We start from the raw sequence: 17,540 nt of genomic DNA, 5'->3' as shown, positions 1-17,540 counted from the left end.
GCTCTCCAAAGGGATCCCGCTGAAACCTGACTCAGAGTGGTCCATTTCTCTGCCCACTGTTTGTGTTCATAGTTATCACCAGGGGATATCCATCCATCCATCCATCCATCCATCCATCCATCCATCATTTATCTACCTACCTACATATACATATATATGTCTGTTTGCTTGTTATTTATTTATTGTCTTTCCCCATTTGAATGTGAACTCTGTAAGGCAGGCATATGTTTATTTTGTGCACTGCTGTATTCCCAGAGCATTGAAGAGAGAGCATAGCATTTAGTACGTGCTCAATAAATATTTATAAATGAATAACTATTAGTATTTGGTACACAGTAGGTCCACAATAACTACTTATTGAGTGAACAAACACATGAATGGTCTAGAGATTCCCAGTAAGGGAGTTGGTAAAGGGGGTCAGGGGAAAGAAACTGGTACATGTCTCCACAAACATTTGCTGGATGGGCGGCATGTCCTCTGAGTCATGGTTTCCTCTGATCCCTTTTCCTTATGAGTGTTTTCTGTGGGTTGTGTAACCACTTTTAAGTAGTCCACATGATGGTTCTTAGACCTCAGTGATCATCAGAACTACCCACAGAAGATTCTTATTTAATCAATCTATTTAATTGGGAATTTAAGTAATTTTAAATAAGGATTTAATCCTTAGTTTTATTCTATGAAAAATGGGATCTTAATGTCATTTTCATCAGGTATAAGGATCAAAAAATCTCTGGGAAGTATTTCACACATAGCATTAGGTTCCCTTTGCTTCTGCTTGTTTTCTGTAAAGTTCAGAAGTTAACTTCTTAGAAACAAGTCATATTCCTTACTGTCTTAAAATTTAGGTTTGATTGTCTTCAGTGCAGATCTCTACTTTGAGTTTCAGATTCATTTTCCAAATAAATATTCATTGTCTTTACTTGGATGTCTCATAGGGATGTTGAACATAACTAAAGCTACTCAAACGTGTCCCCTTCAGGCCTCCTTCTCCAGGTTTCCCATGTTACAAAGAAATACACAGCCGCAACATGATGTCACTTCTGCTAGGCCATGTCGCCAAGCCAGGGCTTAATGCCTAACCTAATTGCAGTTTCAACCTCCCCCAGAAATGTAGTCAGGAATTTTTCCACTCAGCATCAATAAGGTAATGTCTCAGTGTCTGCTCCATCCCCTAAGTCTTCTAAATGAATCCACCTAGAAGACCCTTTTGTCCCCAGATGAGGTGATCTCACCCAAAATAACCTCTTTTTCCCTTTATGACTTCCTATCCTGCCTTTGAAAACCCCTCCTTTTCTGTAGCCCTGCAATCATTTCTCTACTTGCTAGAGGGGATGCTACCTGATTCAAAAATCACTTAATAAAGCCACTCAGATCTTCAAATTTATTTGGATGAATTTTGTTTTTTAACACCCATCTCAAAGAATGGAACAAGCTCAAGCTAGAAACCTGGGAGTCATCTTTTGACAGTTTTCTCTCCCTCACCTTTCACATGCAAAGGATCAATTCTGATCTATTTCCTCCAGCCACGACCTTCTACTCTCCATGGTCTTACATACCTCCTTATTCATTCTCCACTATGTAGCCAGAAACGTCCTTTACAGATACAGACTGGATCAAGTCCAACTCTCCAGTGGCTTCCAGTGGATTAAGTCCAAAGTTCTCAGTGAGGACCTCAAGGCTCCTACCCTCCTCTCCTGCAGAACCGGCCCCCGACCCTAGGCACAGTGGCCTTTCCCAAGGCCTGAATAGGTGGAGCCCCTTCCTACCAAAGGGCCTTCAAACCTGTAGTTGCCACAGCTCCAAGGGTACTCACCACCCTACCCCCTTCCCTGTGCTGCCTGGCCTCCTACTTCATTTTCTTCAAGGCTCAGATTAAATGTCACTTCTTCAAAGAGATCTGTTTTACTCCCTAGAGCAGACAGGTCCCTTCGTTAGACATTCTTGTAGCTCTCAAGTTTTTTTGTAGCAGTCTTCATAACAATAATTAGCACAATTCCTCAATTCTAAGCCATCTTCTTCACAGTTTAAATTGCCAGTTATCAGGCAGAGGAAGTAATAACATGATCATTGTTGGCTGCACATATTAGGACTTAATTTTTCAGAAGGGGGTATCTCTTCAACCAATTCCACCTTGAGCTATTTTCAGATATTTTACAATATCAAGAAAATACACTATGTTGTGGCATACGGGATGAAAGGCACTGCATAAATAGAAGGCTGCCCACTACATGACAACTAATGAAATTTAGGGTAGCTGAAACCATTGTGACTGAACCCCCAAATCTGATTCAGGTGCATACTCGTGGCAAGCCAAGCTCCGAGTCACCAGGTTTGAGGCAGAGAGAGCTTTATCATCAGAAGGACAGGCCAACAAGAGAGCAGGGGACCTTTCCCAAATCTGCCTTACCTGATCGCACAGAGGCATGGGTTAGATACTATAGGCAAAGGAATGTGGGGGTGAGGGCAGAAACTGGAAGGGCCTTGCAACTTCTCGGAATTATGTGTCAATCCCATCTCCCATGTGCCTGCCCCCTGAGGGGACTTGGCATGGTTCATGTCGACTCCACATCTGTTATCAGCTCAACATAGATGTTATCAGCCCAACATAGATGTTATCAGCCCAAATCCCCCTGGTCCTGAAACCAGCTTCAGGGAAGAGGACAAAGGACAAGGCAAGATTAACGGTCCTTGTAAGGCAGTGAAGACTATGTCACTCCTGCACGTGAGATTGCTACAGTAGGTAAGCCTAGTGGAGGTGTAAGTGAATAAGAAAATGTATGTCCCAGTTCACCATCAGCTCTCTCTGAAAAGAATGGTGGTAGAAATTTCAAAACTAGGAGAAGGTGACCTCTCCTTTAGAAACTTTTGTGCAGAAATCTTAAAAGATTACACAACCCAGGGGAGGTACATTCACCTGGTTGGTACTTTATTTTGGGCAAACTTCCAAGAGCAACTAATCACCTCCTAGTGATATGTAATTCAAAACAATAAGAACAAAAATCAATTTGAGAAACAGTCAAAAAACATTGTATTTTTTCCATTATTCCTTAAAATTATAATTTCATTTCTAACAGTGTTTAGGGGATGAAGGACACCTGATAAGCCATTATGAAAAACATTACTGCAGTTGGCCAAGACTGATGTAAAAGCACTCTTTGACCTGAAGGTGAGAGTGAAAACTCAGTTTGATTGCAGAAAGCAAAATTTGAAAAACAAAACTAAAAGCAAAAAAAACCACCAAACTGGATACATATATACTCTGGTGTCCTTAAGTCCTTTAACCACCTGAAAAGTTATTAAATCACTGGTGTGACCGACTTGCTGGAAACGTTGAGCAAGATGTCATTATCCGAGTAATACGTCTCTCAGAATAAGTACCTGAGAACTGACACCTTTGTTTTTGTTCACTGGAATATCCCCGGCCCCGAGCATAACCCATTACCTGGGTCATATATCCAACAGTTGTTACATAACATAAATGAGTCCTTGGTTTTATATTGCAAACTCTGGCTCACTTTTACCTAGATTTCAAAACAAGTGTGGACATTCTTGAAAAGTCTGGCATCCCAGGGCCTCCATTGCACCCGTGCACTTTGCTTCCACACCTCCTCTCCCAGAGGGAGGGTGCTGGGAGCTACTCCCCACCTCACCCCCGTACTGTCCATCCCTTCCGTCTTCGACCTCGGCGCCCGCACGGCCCATTCTGCGCTGCTCTGCGTTACGCACAGTTACAGATGCCTTGGTTTTAATCCTAGTCTGCGGAAAGGTAACACGATCCCAGCCTGCCAGGACGCCCCCGGTCTAAGAACAGAAATCACGAGTCATAGATGTGGGGGTTCGGACCTAGAAGCTGCCGGCGATTGGCTGTGCGTGGGTTGGTTGGGATGCAGCGGGCTGCCGAGAAAGGCCACAGCCCTCCTCTCCGGGGTAGGTCCCCTAATACTCCCTTCGCTCGTCCGCTCGGTCTGGTCCCTGCCGACGTCCGTCAGGGTGCGGCCAAGGGTCCGGGAGGGGCGGCGCTCCCGCCCGGTCGCCGCCCCGGCGGCCACATCACCAGGCGCTCGCTTCCCCGGGGCGGCGGCGCGGCTGCGCGTGCGCGGGGCGGCGGCGCGTGGGCGGGGCGGCCGCGCGCCAGGGAGCGAACCGGCCGCGGGCGCCGGCTCCGGGCTGTCAGCGCGAGGCCGCGGGGCGCGAGGAGGCGCGCGAGCAGGAAGGGGCCGCGGGCCTGGGGCAGCCGCCGCCTCCGCCGCCGCAGCCACCTGGGGGCCGAGGTGAATGCCCTTCCATCCCCTCCCTTTGCCGCTGTCGGGTCTGAGGAGGCGGGCGCCCTCTCCTCACAGCGGCCGCCGCCGCCGCCGCCGCGCTCCGGGGCAGGTGATATGGAGAGAAAGTCTAGGCTGTGGCCGCGGCGCCGGCTTCGGGCGCATCGCAGGTACTGGAGGAAGGTGGCGCGGGACACGGGCTCGGGACCCCGCGGCCGCGCACCCCGGCCGAGCTACCCTGTCCCCTCCGGCCCGCGGGCAGCGCCCGAGCCCGGCCCGCCGCGCCGCGGGATGGAGGCTGGCCCGGGGCGCCGACCGCGGGTGGGGGCGCCCGGCCCTGGGGTGGGCCCGGCAGCGCGTGGTGGCCGAGGGGCGGGGAGGGTGCGCACGGATGGAGCCGCTGCCCCGGGGCTCGGCACTTGCTCTGTGTCACCGCGTTCGTCCACGCCGTTCTTTATATATATGAAATAGATCTCAACAAAAAAACCCAAACGCTCATTTACAGAGAGATTGTAATCTGCATGTAAATGTTATCTATTTATAACATGAACATACATGTAATTTCTGTAAATGAGCCTTTGTGGGTTTTTTATTGAGATATACTTCACACACCAAAAAATCCGTCCTTTTAAAGTGTGCCTTTTAGTGTATTCACAAAGTTTTACAGCCATCACCACCATCCAGAACTTTTTCATCACGTCAAAATGAAACCCTGTACCATTAGTAATCTCTCCTCATTCCCCCCGTACCCCATCTCCTGGCAAGCACTGATTTACTTTCTCTGTGGTTTTGCCTGTTCTGGAAATTTCATATACATGGAATCACACAATATGTGGCTTTTTTATCTGGCTTCTTTAGGTAGCATAATGTTCTCAAGGTTCATCCATGCTGTACTTTATACCAGTACTTTATACTTTTTAAGGGCTGAATAGTATTCCATTCTATTGGAACCACAATATCACATTTTGTTTATCCATTCATCAGTTGATGGGCATTAAGGGTATTTCCACTTTTGGGCCATTGTGATTAATGCTGCTATAAACATTTGTGTACAATTTTTATGTGGGCATACACTTTTATTTCTCTTTGGGTGTATATGTTTAACTTTTTGAGGAATTGCCAAACCTTTACAAAATAGCTGCCCCCTTTTACATTCCCACAGACCAGTGTGTGAGGGTTCCAATTTCTTCACATATTCACCAACACTTACTGTCTATTGTCTGATTTTTGTTATGGCCACCCTAGTAGATGTGAAGTGATATTGAGTTGCATTTCCCTAAGGACTAATCATGTTGAGCACCTTTTCATGTACTATTGGCCATTTGTATATCTTCTTTGGAGAAATGCCTAGTCAAATCCTTTGCCCATATTTTAATTGGTTGTTTGTGTTTTTATTGTTGTGTTATATGGCTAATTTATGGGGAAAAAATTCCAAGTTTGGAGGCTAGCCCTGGCTAAAGCCAACCAGCCTGATAACAAGCAACATACTGCTTCTACTTGGGGAAAGTTGAGTGAGTGCTATTCAAGTCTCTCAGAATAGCCTATCTGTCAATTCTTGGGCATCTTACTACCCCTTTCCCTTTTCTGGTTGTCTTGAGAAAAGCCACAAAAGATGTGTTATAACCAGTCAGGAGAGACCACACACAGTTGGCATAGTCTATGCTTGGTAAGAAAAAAAGTCCCAGTTATTGCTTTAATTACAAATAATTTATGTCAGTGGCTAGCTAAGCAAACTAATAAAAAATGGCAAACACCAATTATTCAGTTAAAATGTCATATGCTTAGCTTCTCAGGTAAAGTGGAAGATCTTGTTTTCCTAAGTTTGTGTAGTTTTTTTACAGTTATACTTGATGTAAGTGAAAATAAATATTTTTGATGGCACTGAAGTTAAGAGCCACTTAACAGATGAATGAATGCTGCTATGTTATTTTGTGGTTAATTTCTGAGTACACACAAACTCAGCATTAGTCTCAGGTCTTTCATAGCAAAAACCACTGAAAAATACATGACACCTGCCTCTCAGGAATTCCAGTTCATTTTTCTGTTATTCTAATATGGGTATTAAAAGTATTCTACCACGTTTCAGAAATATTCTAGAAAATAAAAGATTTCCACATGGTATTAATGGATAAGCAACTGACCAAAAGTATGTGAAGAGCAGCCACATTCTGCTCTTCTAATATGAAACTATAAAACAGTAGAAACATTATTTAATCCTTTTATGCCTCATGACCTCACTGGCAGAATGAGGCTAATAATTTCAATATATAACCTGAGTGTCTGTTCTTGTTTTAGCTAATGGAATGATTATCAAACATACTGAAAATATAACTTACTCAACTTAATATTGATTGTTACTGACTTACCCAATGGATGTGTAAATATCCTGTAGCTACAAATGCTTTCCCAAATTGGCCAAGTTTTTAGTGTCACTTACTGAAAAGGACTGGAAGTCAGGGGCAATGAAAAGTGGGAACAACTTAGGGTACATGATACTGGGGAAAGGGCTGGTCAGAGCAGACCTGCCTCCTTTTATGGTAGACTTCTAGGCCCCTCTCATCTTTTCTCTGAAATTACTGTAGTTAGGTTTCTTTAGTTTTAAAATATGTGTGTGTGTGTGTGTGTGTGTGTAAAATTAAAAAATACATCTCCAGTGGGTTCAAAGGCTAGAGCTGTCAGTTATTCTGTCTTAATGTGAATGAATTTAAATGGGAGTTTTGACTTGAGGAGGGAAAGGAAAGCTAAGTCACATGGGATCATGGAACATTTTGGAGGTTTGGCAAAACTTGCTCTATTTCTAAAAGCGTGGGTGTTGAAAATGGAGATCTTTGGACAACATAAGGGGTCTGGATGATGAGAAAATAAAAGCAACCATGAGAAACAATTTGGAAGAGAAGGGTGTGGGATATTAAGACAGATTCAACTTATTAGGCATTTTTGCCCAAGAAAAATTCTGAATAGTTAAAGTGAAAGAAATACCCTTCATTTTGTTCCTCTCTCCTTTTTTCTCCACCTTGCTTGGATGCAGAAATCAGACTGGAATTACTGTTGTCCATGTTGAAGTTTTTCAATGTGCTAATTACACCGCCTTCTTTCCCCAGATTCTCATCAAGTTGAGTTCAGATTAAAGAAACCAGATGAGCATTAGAATACTATAAAAATGTTTAGTTTTTATTGCTGGTAAAGCTGGATTGGAGAATTTTGCCTGAACCCACGTTTGCTCTGTTCTTTCTTAATTTACCTACTGAAGTGAAACTGTAGTACCTAAAAACTGTGGATCTACCCTGCAGGCCGGGAAAGTCCTGTCTCAGGGAGTTTATCTTGGAGCAGTTGGAATGGAAAGGAAAACTTTCTCTCCTTGAAGGCATGCAAGTCCAAGAGCCAGTGAGAGCTCATGGGTGGGGCCCATCTGGAGTATTGACCTTTATCCCTATTTTAGCCATTAAGAAATCACTTTCCATAGGAGGAACTATTGATATGATAGAAAAAAAAGTGCCCCTTCAATCCTGTTTTTTCCTACTTAAAGGAGTGAAACTTCTGTTGTCATTACAGAGAGAAATAGGCAGCCATCCTCTGACCAGTTGTGTGCTGTGGGTAACAGTGTTTTGTAGGCTGGCTTAGGAACTTAACCACCATTTATAAAATTGGAATTGAGAACATGTTTTCCTTGGAAATAATTAACCTTTTAACAGTTTTTCAATGGGTGATCATTTCATTGTGTGCTTAAAATATAGATTATTCAAGTCAGTTTCCTTACTTGTTTTTTTCCCCAAATATTTACCAAGTGTCTGATAAGTAATAGATAACTGGGCTTTTCAGCAGTGAACAAGAATGGGTCCTTGCTCCCATGGAACTGACAGCCTAGAAAGACAACTAGTACGAGTATAATTATAGTAAAGCATAATAAATGTTGGCAAGCACAGAGTACTTTGGGACCGTGGAGTAGGGGGAACTAATCTAAGAGTGATATTTAAGAGCAAAGGTCACAAAGTAGATTAGGAAGTAGCCAGGAAAAAAGAAAGAGTGAGGATGAGAAAAATGCTTCAGGTAAAAAGAATGTGGAAAGGCCAAGAAGTGAGAGAGTGCAGTATACTAAAGTAGTGTTTTTCAAACTGCAGGCACCTAGGCATCTACCAATTTTTTTGGAGATTTTACAAAAAGATTGTAAAATCTATTTAGTGGGTTGTGACCTGAATGCTTTAAAAAAGAAATAAAAGAAAATAAGAGTGTGTCATACATAGATTCTTACTAGATGGTGATGTATAAAGTTTGCAGACCTCTCAATAGAAGAAACAGAAGTCCAGTGTGACACAGCCCCAAAAGTCTTGGGTAGATGGCGATGATGATGCAGGATTTAATTAAGCTTATTAAAGATTTTGAATTTATCCTAGAGGGACTCAGAAGCCACTGAAAAGTTTTAATAAGGACCTGATTACACTCATGTTTTTTAAAGACCCCTTTGTGTGCCTAATATTTCTCTACTAGAATATAAACTTAAAAATCCTTGGCCCAGTGTTAAAGGTATTCCAAAATTGATTCCAATCTATTTTTTCTAAAGAATCTCTCCACTGCTTGTTAGTACTGGAATCTTCCATTTCATAAATATCTTTATCTGCCTAAGTACCTGTGCATCAAGACAGAAAAATCTGTGAGAGCAGACCTTGCTGCTGTCTTGTTCATGTTAGATTTCTGGCATTTAGCTTAGTGCCTTGTACCCAGCTGGGACAAGGCAAATCTTTCTTGGTAGAGTCTATATATCCTTAGTATTAAAAAGATACTTTTAAAAAAGTACTCGAACATTATATTAAAACAGTAGTAGAGATAAGATAAAGAATAACAAACTTCTGATTTAGGGTTGTTTACTCCCAAGGAGTACAGAGCAATGACAGATTGTTTATAGGAGGAGGCAATTCAGCAGCATTTATGTTTTCTTTGGACAGATACACATTCCCTGAGCACTCACCAAAAGGCAGTTTTACAAATATGGCTGCAGATAAATAAATTAGATTAAAATGTATCAATCATAGGAGCTTAATGGAAAGGCAACAGAAAATAGATTTTGACCTTCGAAGTAAAAATGGAGCATTCATATATCCCAAATAACTTACAAATAAGGATTTGATGACATCAGTTTGTTGCCTGAGAATGATTGTACTGTCACGGTACTGTGATGTCACAGAATTAGGTTGTGAAACCCAACTGTGAAGGAAAAATTCAGTGTATGGTTTTGATAGGAGGCAAGAGAAATTATGAAAAATTCATGAAAGGTGGATTTCCAGTTCTGATTCAAATTGCTGTGTGATTTGTTTCTGAAATATGGAAACTTTGCTAATTAGTTTTATAAATTAGATTTTACATATCTTGAACATGAATGCTAGAATAAAATTTTGCTAATACAGGATGACTTTTAAAAAAGACATTGAATTTCATATTTTTATGTTCTACGGAGTCCTATTTTAAGCAGTGCATTGTAGAACTTAAATTGAAAATGTTCACTTACATGAATTTATCCTAAGTAAATATGGGAAAGTTTCATGCAGAATATTGTTCATTTTCATTGCAATGTAATTTAGTTGAGAAAATGGCCTACTATAAGAAATGATTCATTGAAATGTGGCAATCCACTTGAAGAAATTGAACTGTTAAAAGTTCTGTTTTAGAGCAATGCTTTTTACTTATTACTTCTTAAACTAAAAAGTAAACAGTGCTGAATATATACAAAAGCTCAAATAAGAAAAAAATATGCAGGATTTAAAAAGTGAAAATGGTATTTCAAGTCCTTTCTTACCCTACCCCCAAGCATAGGCCAACCTGATTCTCCAGGGTCAGTGCCCTGAGAGCTTTGGTACCTGTCCTTGCAGACTTTTTTCTAAACCAGTGGTTTTCAGACTTTTCAAGGAGGGGCTTCCGGGTCTTCTCAAATTAGGTAGGTGCAGACTGAGTGGGTAGAAACCAGGGTGTTTCAACCTGTACTACCTGTTTTATATTTTGGGATTTCACACAGGATTTAACTTAAAGAATTTTGCATGAAAATAAATCTTTAAAAACAAGGGCCAAATTTAACAAATGAAGCCCCAAGCCCCCTCCCTACTCAGGAATTTCAGATCTTCCCCTGTTTACCATTTTGCTGCTTGGTTACATGAATCTTCTACTCAGACCTGTCTGTCCATTTCTCCAGTTTTATGCCAGTCACCAGTGTCACATTGTTATAATGCACTCCACCTTCCTTTTTCCCCATCTCTCTATATCTTACATGTTCTTTAATGTTCATATCATCGTTTCATTCTTTCCTTCTTTCAACATCTATTTAGAGAACACCTGCATTTTGACTAATACTAATCGGGAATATGCAGAATTTTCTATCAAACTTGTATGGTAAAAGACAACCTTCATGTAAATAAGTACAATAATGTATTATCATGTAAGAGCATTTGGGCGGGTGGCAGGTATAAAGATATGAGTGATCTCTTCTACATTATCATATGGCACTTGTAACAAGGGCATTTTATGATGTAGCTACATTTCTGGGTCTACAGTAAATATTTGTTCATTTATTAATTGAGTAATAGAAGATAGGGTAGAGAGTTCACCTGTGAATTTAGGAATGAGGCTTGGGAGGGAGGTGTTTTCATTCTTGAGCAATCAACTATGTTAAAAAATAACTTGAATCCAATTTACTGGACTCCAGTGTTGGGTATGAGCTGAGTTGGGAGTGAGCACCAGAAGCACGTTGACTCTGTAATCCTTATCCCCCATAGCTACTTACACAGTGTAGAAGGATCATAACACATAGAATGCCTGTCAGGGCTTCCTTATCATTAGCTTGTTGATCAGAAAGTGGTGAATTCAAGTCCTGTGTCTCCATCTTACTAACTTTATAACTTGGGCATATTCCTTAACCTCTCTAGGAATCAGTTTCCTACACAGTAATCTATGAACATGTCTATCTTCTGGGTTTTTAAAAAATATTATATGAGAAATACATAAAAATGAAGTCTATTCTTTTTGCTTTAAGTGATATTGATGTTCTATAGAATGAGTGATTGTTCTTTCCTTTACGTTTAAGTTTTTAAATATTTTGGAGGACTTATAAGTTAGACTCTAGGTCATTGAGGAAGTGATTTTTTTTTTAGTCTGAGAGTGGCTTTTGATAAGCTATTCCCATTTCTGGTAAGGTAAGAATAAACAGTATAGGAAAGTAATACAGCCAAAGGAACGGTTAGTGGTGCAAAAATTTTTTTCATCATTATCCAGTGTGTTCTTCTGGGACTCAAAGCAGACTGTGATATCTAAGATCAAGGAAGCAAAATTAATAGGTAGCCTTAGAGTTCAAAGCCCAGCCTGCTATTTTCTTCATGGTATCTGCCACTTTGCTCTATCTTTTAGATAAAAATTACTAAAACATTTTTATAGAAACATTCTAATTCTCTTTTTTTTTAAAAGGTAGAGAACTCTTGTACTTTAGCATTTCTAGATTGTAGGGTTTCAAAATAACCCCAGGCAGACTCATGATGGAGTCTATCAAATGCTTCACATTCTGATTGAGTAGACTTAGTTCTCTAGTCCAGAATAAACTGTATGGTATGGTTTAAGGCAGTCTGTTTTATTTGTAAATTGTAAAATGTTATATAGTTATCTTTCTAAAGTTAAAAATTCCATTACATGTGATATTAAATTTCACAACAGTATTAGAGCTACTTCCTATTCCAGCTTTCATTTTCTTTTTTCTTTTTAAAACACTGTGGTTTCCTGAAGACCTGTACTGTTTATATGTTTATATATATATATATATATACACACACACACAATGCTTTATAGCATGCTGACAGTTTCATTAAAAGTAGGATAGGTAAGTTGTATAAAATGTAAGTATTAAACTTGAGTTGAATTTTTTAGACAAAATTGGAACAGTTGATCTGAAAATTACAAGCCAGGGCTTCAATACAGCAATGTGTAACATTTTTGTGATTGTATGGTATGGTATTTTATAATTCCTTAGGGCAGAAAGAGGCAGACAGTTCGGCTTTGAGCTTTTTGTAAACATATACAAGAATAATGATGAATAATGATAATAATTAAGCTAACATTTATTGAAGGCACAATATACTATTCTAAGCACTTTACATTAAGTCATTTAAACCTCACAACAACCTAATGAGTGTTTCAGATAGACACAGGGGCCATCGGTCCCACAGCTAGTGAAAATTGGAATTTAAGCCAAAGCAATTATTTTTATTGATGTGTAGTTGATATACAATATTATGTTGGTTTCAAGTATACAACACAGTGGTTCAACAGTTATTGACTCCTCACCCTCAAGTAATGCAGATACTGTCAACATAGAAAGATGTTAATAGAATCGTTGGCTATATTCTCCATGCTGTACTACTATCCCCATGACTTACATTATAATTGAGACTTTCATGCCCCTTTATCCCCTTCACCCACCTCACCCTCCCCCATTAACCACCAACATTTCTCAGTGTCTATGAGTCTAGTATTGTTAGACTTTGGAGCTCAAGCTCTTACCTACTGTCAATATCATTAGTATATTGACACTTCTTGACATTTAATTTTTTAGAAGCAAATCATCTCTCTTAATTGAAGTGTTAAGATTTCCTGAATAAGTCACTTGAAAATCCCCCATAAAATCACTTAGTGCAAGTCATTTTATTAATTCATCTAATGAAAGTATAGCAAATATATCAGTAAACTTTGTACGTTTTCAAACATAGCATAAAGTCTTTGCCAGTGATTCCACATGAATATACAAATTTAAACAGGCAGTTAATGTTCTCCTTTTCAAAGTGTATTTGACTGAAATCTGTATACTTGGGTATGGGATTTTGATTGTTCATAGATTTTATAATCTCAATTTAAACTCATATTACTCCTTAGAATAAAGCCTCACCTTTCTCAATCCCTGGGGACAGTGCTTAATAGGCAATCTAAGTATGTGTTTGAGCATGAGTAAGGGGACACCAAAAGAGAGAAAAAATTTAAATAACAATGTGTTATAGTTTTCAAAGAAACAATGAAGTACTCTTTCTGGGGAAAATCATAACTTTTTGTGACTCAATTTGTTTGGAGTTATTACCAATTTTGAATTATGTGTGATGGACTGTCGGAGAGACACACCATAGACTTGGTGGTAATTTGGCCCTCCTTTGGAGCTTGGTGGGTAGATGCAGTTATTTGTTCAGAATCATCTAAAAAATATAAGCTATGAATGAAGGGATGACTGTGAAAAGTGAATACAGCAGAATGTTAGTTGTCTGAAAATATTTAGGGTGGGTTCATTGAAGGTGAACTTGCAGGTGAACAGTGAAGTAGAAGCTTTTACTTTTTAGTTGTGTTGTTCTCATTGTGGAGTGTGTGGGGAGGGAGAAATAGAAAAGAAATTTTAGAGTTCCTGGAACTTTCAGAAAGAGGCAACTGTAAGTACCTTAAAATAATTTTGTAGAATAATACATTAATAAGGAAAATTTTTAAAATATTTTATAAATGCAAAAAGGATATAGAACGGTATGTACAATATGAGCCTATTTATAAAAAAACACATATAGAAAAAATATGGTAATGCATTATATGCATTAATATGTCATCAGTGATTGTCTCTGGAGGATGGGTTTCCAGAATAAATGCTTGTTTTTCCTTGGCTTTTTTTTTGCATTGGACGCATGTTGCTTTCATGAAGAAAAGGAAGACAATGGAAGAGAACTTTATGCCAGTGGACGTTGGAAGCACAGTTTCAAGTGAGCTGGAAAAGAAGAATAGTCAGGATGTTTTATGAACAAAGACCATTATATGGCAATGAACTTAGTTTTGGGGTGGCTTTGAGAGCAGTGTCATTTTGAACTTCAAACTGGACTTAGAGCCCCAAAGGCTCCTTGTTGTTTTTTTAAATTGGTATTTGAATAAAAAAGTAGGCAGCCCTGACCTAAGGGTAGAGGAGAGATCTGATTGCATGGAGTAAAGATACTGACGTCATTGTTTCAGTCTGATGCCCAGATAATTGAGTAACATAGCCCTGTGTACCTGTAGTTTACCTAATCCAAATAGTCTCTGGTAGTGTTTGTGCACTAGACACTCTTCACAGCATTGTCTCCCACGGAGCAGTCTGCGGGAAAGTACAGTTTGGGGAAGGTGGAAGATGAGCTTCATCTTTCTGGGTGGTGCCATTGTGAAGGTGCTCCAGTGAAGGAAGGTGATGGGTCTTCCACCCAAGGAAGACCTCGGTGTGGGAGCTGCCATATTTCATTGCCTAACGGAAGGTAACAATTCAGGGTGGCCTGCTCTTCAGGATGTAGTGTGCTGCTTTACCTCCGGGATAAGGGAAAGAGAAGGGCCTGTGGATGAATAGGGGTGCTCTGAGTTACTGAAGTGGGATAGCCATGAAAATTATGTGACACTCTTAATCTTAAAATGTAGGAGAAAAATGATAACTTTACACATAACACATCATTTTTTTCTTTCACTTTTCTTGAAAAAAAGTTTTTTTAAACATTGGTACATTAACTCCATTCCTTTTCCTTTTCTTAAAAAGGTTTTTTTTTTTAAACGTGACATGTCAACATCCTTTCTGGACCTTAAAACTGCAGTCTTACTTTCAATTTTCAGTTTAATTATACCGAGTCAAGTGTATATTTTAAGTTGGTCCCAGAAATGAGTTTGTATTTTAAAAATTGAATTCTCTCTAAGAGTGTAAGGATGTGTTAAGGGGAAAAGTATAAAAGTATACTTTTGTATGAGTGCTGAGTAATAATTTCTACTCATTGAAATGCTGATGAACTCATTACCTATTTTAGATTTAGATATTTTAGATTTGTAAGTGGCAGAGAAAACTGGTAAGGAAGTGTATTATTTATATTTTACTCTTATGTACACTATCTTTTACACTAAGGTGTAGGGTCAGTTTATAAACAACAACACCTACAGGAAATATTGGTTAAAAAAAGAATTATGAAGTCAGTATCAGAGAAAATAAAACGAAGTGTAACATTAAAATGAATAAATTGGTCACAGATTTGACTTTCAGATGTAGGTGTTTAGTTTCCTTACTACTGAAGTAAAAAAAGTTAGGGGAGGATCTCCATCTTTATTAAAGGAAAGTAAAAATACCAGTTTCAATAGCAAGGCTTTCTATAGCTATTATTTCTAGAGAAAGTTTCATATAACTTTATGTAGGAATGATTGATATGCAGTTGATGTTCTCAGTAGTTTGCAGGAAATGAATGAATGTCAGTTGAATCTCGTTTGCTGGAAAGAGTCATTAGTTTTTTTAAATAAGGTACATCTAAGAAATGTTTGAGAGAGAGAGTAAGGGAAATACACATTTTTTGTTGTTTTAAAGCAGTTTCTCAACTTCAAAACAGAGTCCTCTGATTTAACTTGTTTGCTATTAAAACATTCATTAAGTTGTTTCAAACAGTAGCACTAACTTATTTCTGGTAATTGCTTCCTGTATTTTTTAAAACTATTTACATACTGTTACAGACTTAATCAGAATATCCAGTTAAATGATTGAATTATTTTTTTCAATTGGTTGGTTTGATAAGGGCTAGATATAATCTAACTGATGGCACTTAGAATAGACTGTACTTTGTTTATGCAATATACTTAGTTCTTTGGACAAACACATATTTATTCTGTGAACATTTCCTCAGTAAGCAGAGATGATTTAACTGTGGATTGTGTTTTAATTGATTCATTGGCTTGTTTTTGATGTATCCTTTTTCCAAATAAAGCATTTTTTAAAACATTATTAATTTCTTTGTAGTGGATTTGAGGGTTTGATTCTGAAAAAATCAGTTGCTGTTGGTCTGGTGTTCTTTGATAAATTATTTGAGAAGTATTAAAGGTTTATTATCCAGAAGATTTACTAGACCCACAAATTATTTCTCTGGACTTAAACAAATTCTTTATAAACATTTGTCCATCTTTTAAGCATAGAGAAACTTTAGGGTTGATAAATTTTATGACATTCCTCTTTTTTCTGTCAGCAGGCAGCCTTAGAAATGACTGTTTTATGAAATCAGATAGGTTTTGGATATGAGTAGCTGAATCATGTCCATGACTTTTCAAGCTTTTGTGTTTGTTGGAGAATATCAGGACCACCAATTATGCAGTGACTCAGTGTTACTGAAACGGCAGTTAGTTGCACCTTCACTTTTCTTCCGTTTTTCCTAGCTTGTCAAGAAAGTTTGAAATCACTGCCTGTTTACTTCAATGAAACTTATGTGAGTGCTTGAATTCAGTTTAGACAGTTCCCAGTTTAAGCAAAGAAATCAAGATTTTTAAAAGAAACTAACTGTATGTGTTTTTACCAAAAAGTAAAGAAGGGAAATACTTTCTTTCCACATTAGAGGTGAGCCTTTTAATGAGGGAGGACAGTATTTGTAAGACAGCATTTCTTATATTTCAGCTTCCAAGTACTTTTAAATGAGCAGAACAGTGATAAAAATTAGAGAATAAGGTATGTAATTACTATAACTCAGCTGTCCTTTGGTCCAATTTGAGATTAATACCTTATAAAGTTTGTAGGATGGTTACTGACTGGCCTCATCTTCATTCTTTAGAATTGTTATCATAGGATTGTTCCTTTAACTTGGTTTTAAGATATGAGCTGGAGATTCATATGCTTTTTCTTTTCTAGTTATATATTCTTACCTGGATACCATCAGTTATATACCTCTGCCAAGCAGCGAATAGTACATTTGGAATTTTGGAGATTTCTTTTACATTACCATATTGATTTTTAACTTTTGAGGGTCAAGTGATATATCACAGGAAACACATGATGTCACCTCTGCCATATGGGATTTGGCTCTGAGAGATCAAATGGATAACTATCATTTAAAAAATATTTTTTAAACTGTATGTGATAGGAAAATTGCCAACTGTGCTTTGGGCTTTATAATTTTGACTGGTCTTTCCTCTCTGTACCCTTAATTCTACATGAATTTGGGTAGATTCCTTTGAGGGGGTATGCTTTCATTGTGACCTTTTGAATGAGGTGAAAGTTCCTGGGTGTTAGAACAGTTTGGCAGAAAGTCTAGAAGTAGAAAAGTTGAATAAGGAAGGGAAATTTGATTGAATAAAGGAAGCTTAGAGATGAATAAGAGATAATAATTTAGCTGGTTCAGGTAACTTAGTAGAAGGCACTAAGTTCAGTGTGAAACAATAAGGAATGAAAAATAAGCATTTTAGGGAGCCCAGTGGATGAGAATAATGAAATCAAAGGGCTAAAGGGGAGAAATGATTTTAGTAATAGCTATA

At 38.6% G+C, this 17,540-nt stretch overlaps 1 protein-coding gene across 8 annotated transcripts in view; it reads left to right on the top strand.

Moving 5' to 3' along the window:
- Nucleotides 1-4,133: 4,133 nt before the first annotated feature.
- Nucleotides 4,134-17,540, top strand: part of SLC41A2 (solute carrier family 41 member 2) — a 120,139-nt gene continuing 106,732 nt past the window's right edge. For 2 of the 8 annotated variants that reach the window (XM_037007109.2, XM_073213766.1), the window contains exon 1: nucleotides 4,182-4,432. The gene's annotated coding sequence lies outside the window, so the exon portion shown is untranslated. Of the gene's footprint in view, nucleotides 4,433-14,334; nucleotides 14,537-17,540 lie in introns of those variants that run through there. The other 6 variants (XM_037007110.2, XM_073213767.1, XM_037007111.2 and 3 more) reach the window with 5 other exon arrangements.

This window comes from Manis javanica, chromosome 10, assembly GCF_040802235.1.
Source record: "Manis javanica isolate MJ-LG chromosome 10, MJ_LKY, whole genome shotgun sequence".
NCBI lineage: Eukaryota > Metazoa > Chordata > Mammalia > Pholidota > Manidae > Manis > Manis javanica.
This window is presented reverse-complemented; position numbering and strand designations above follow the sequence as displayed.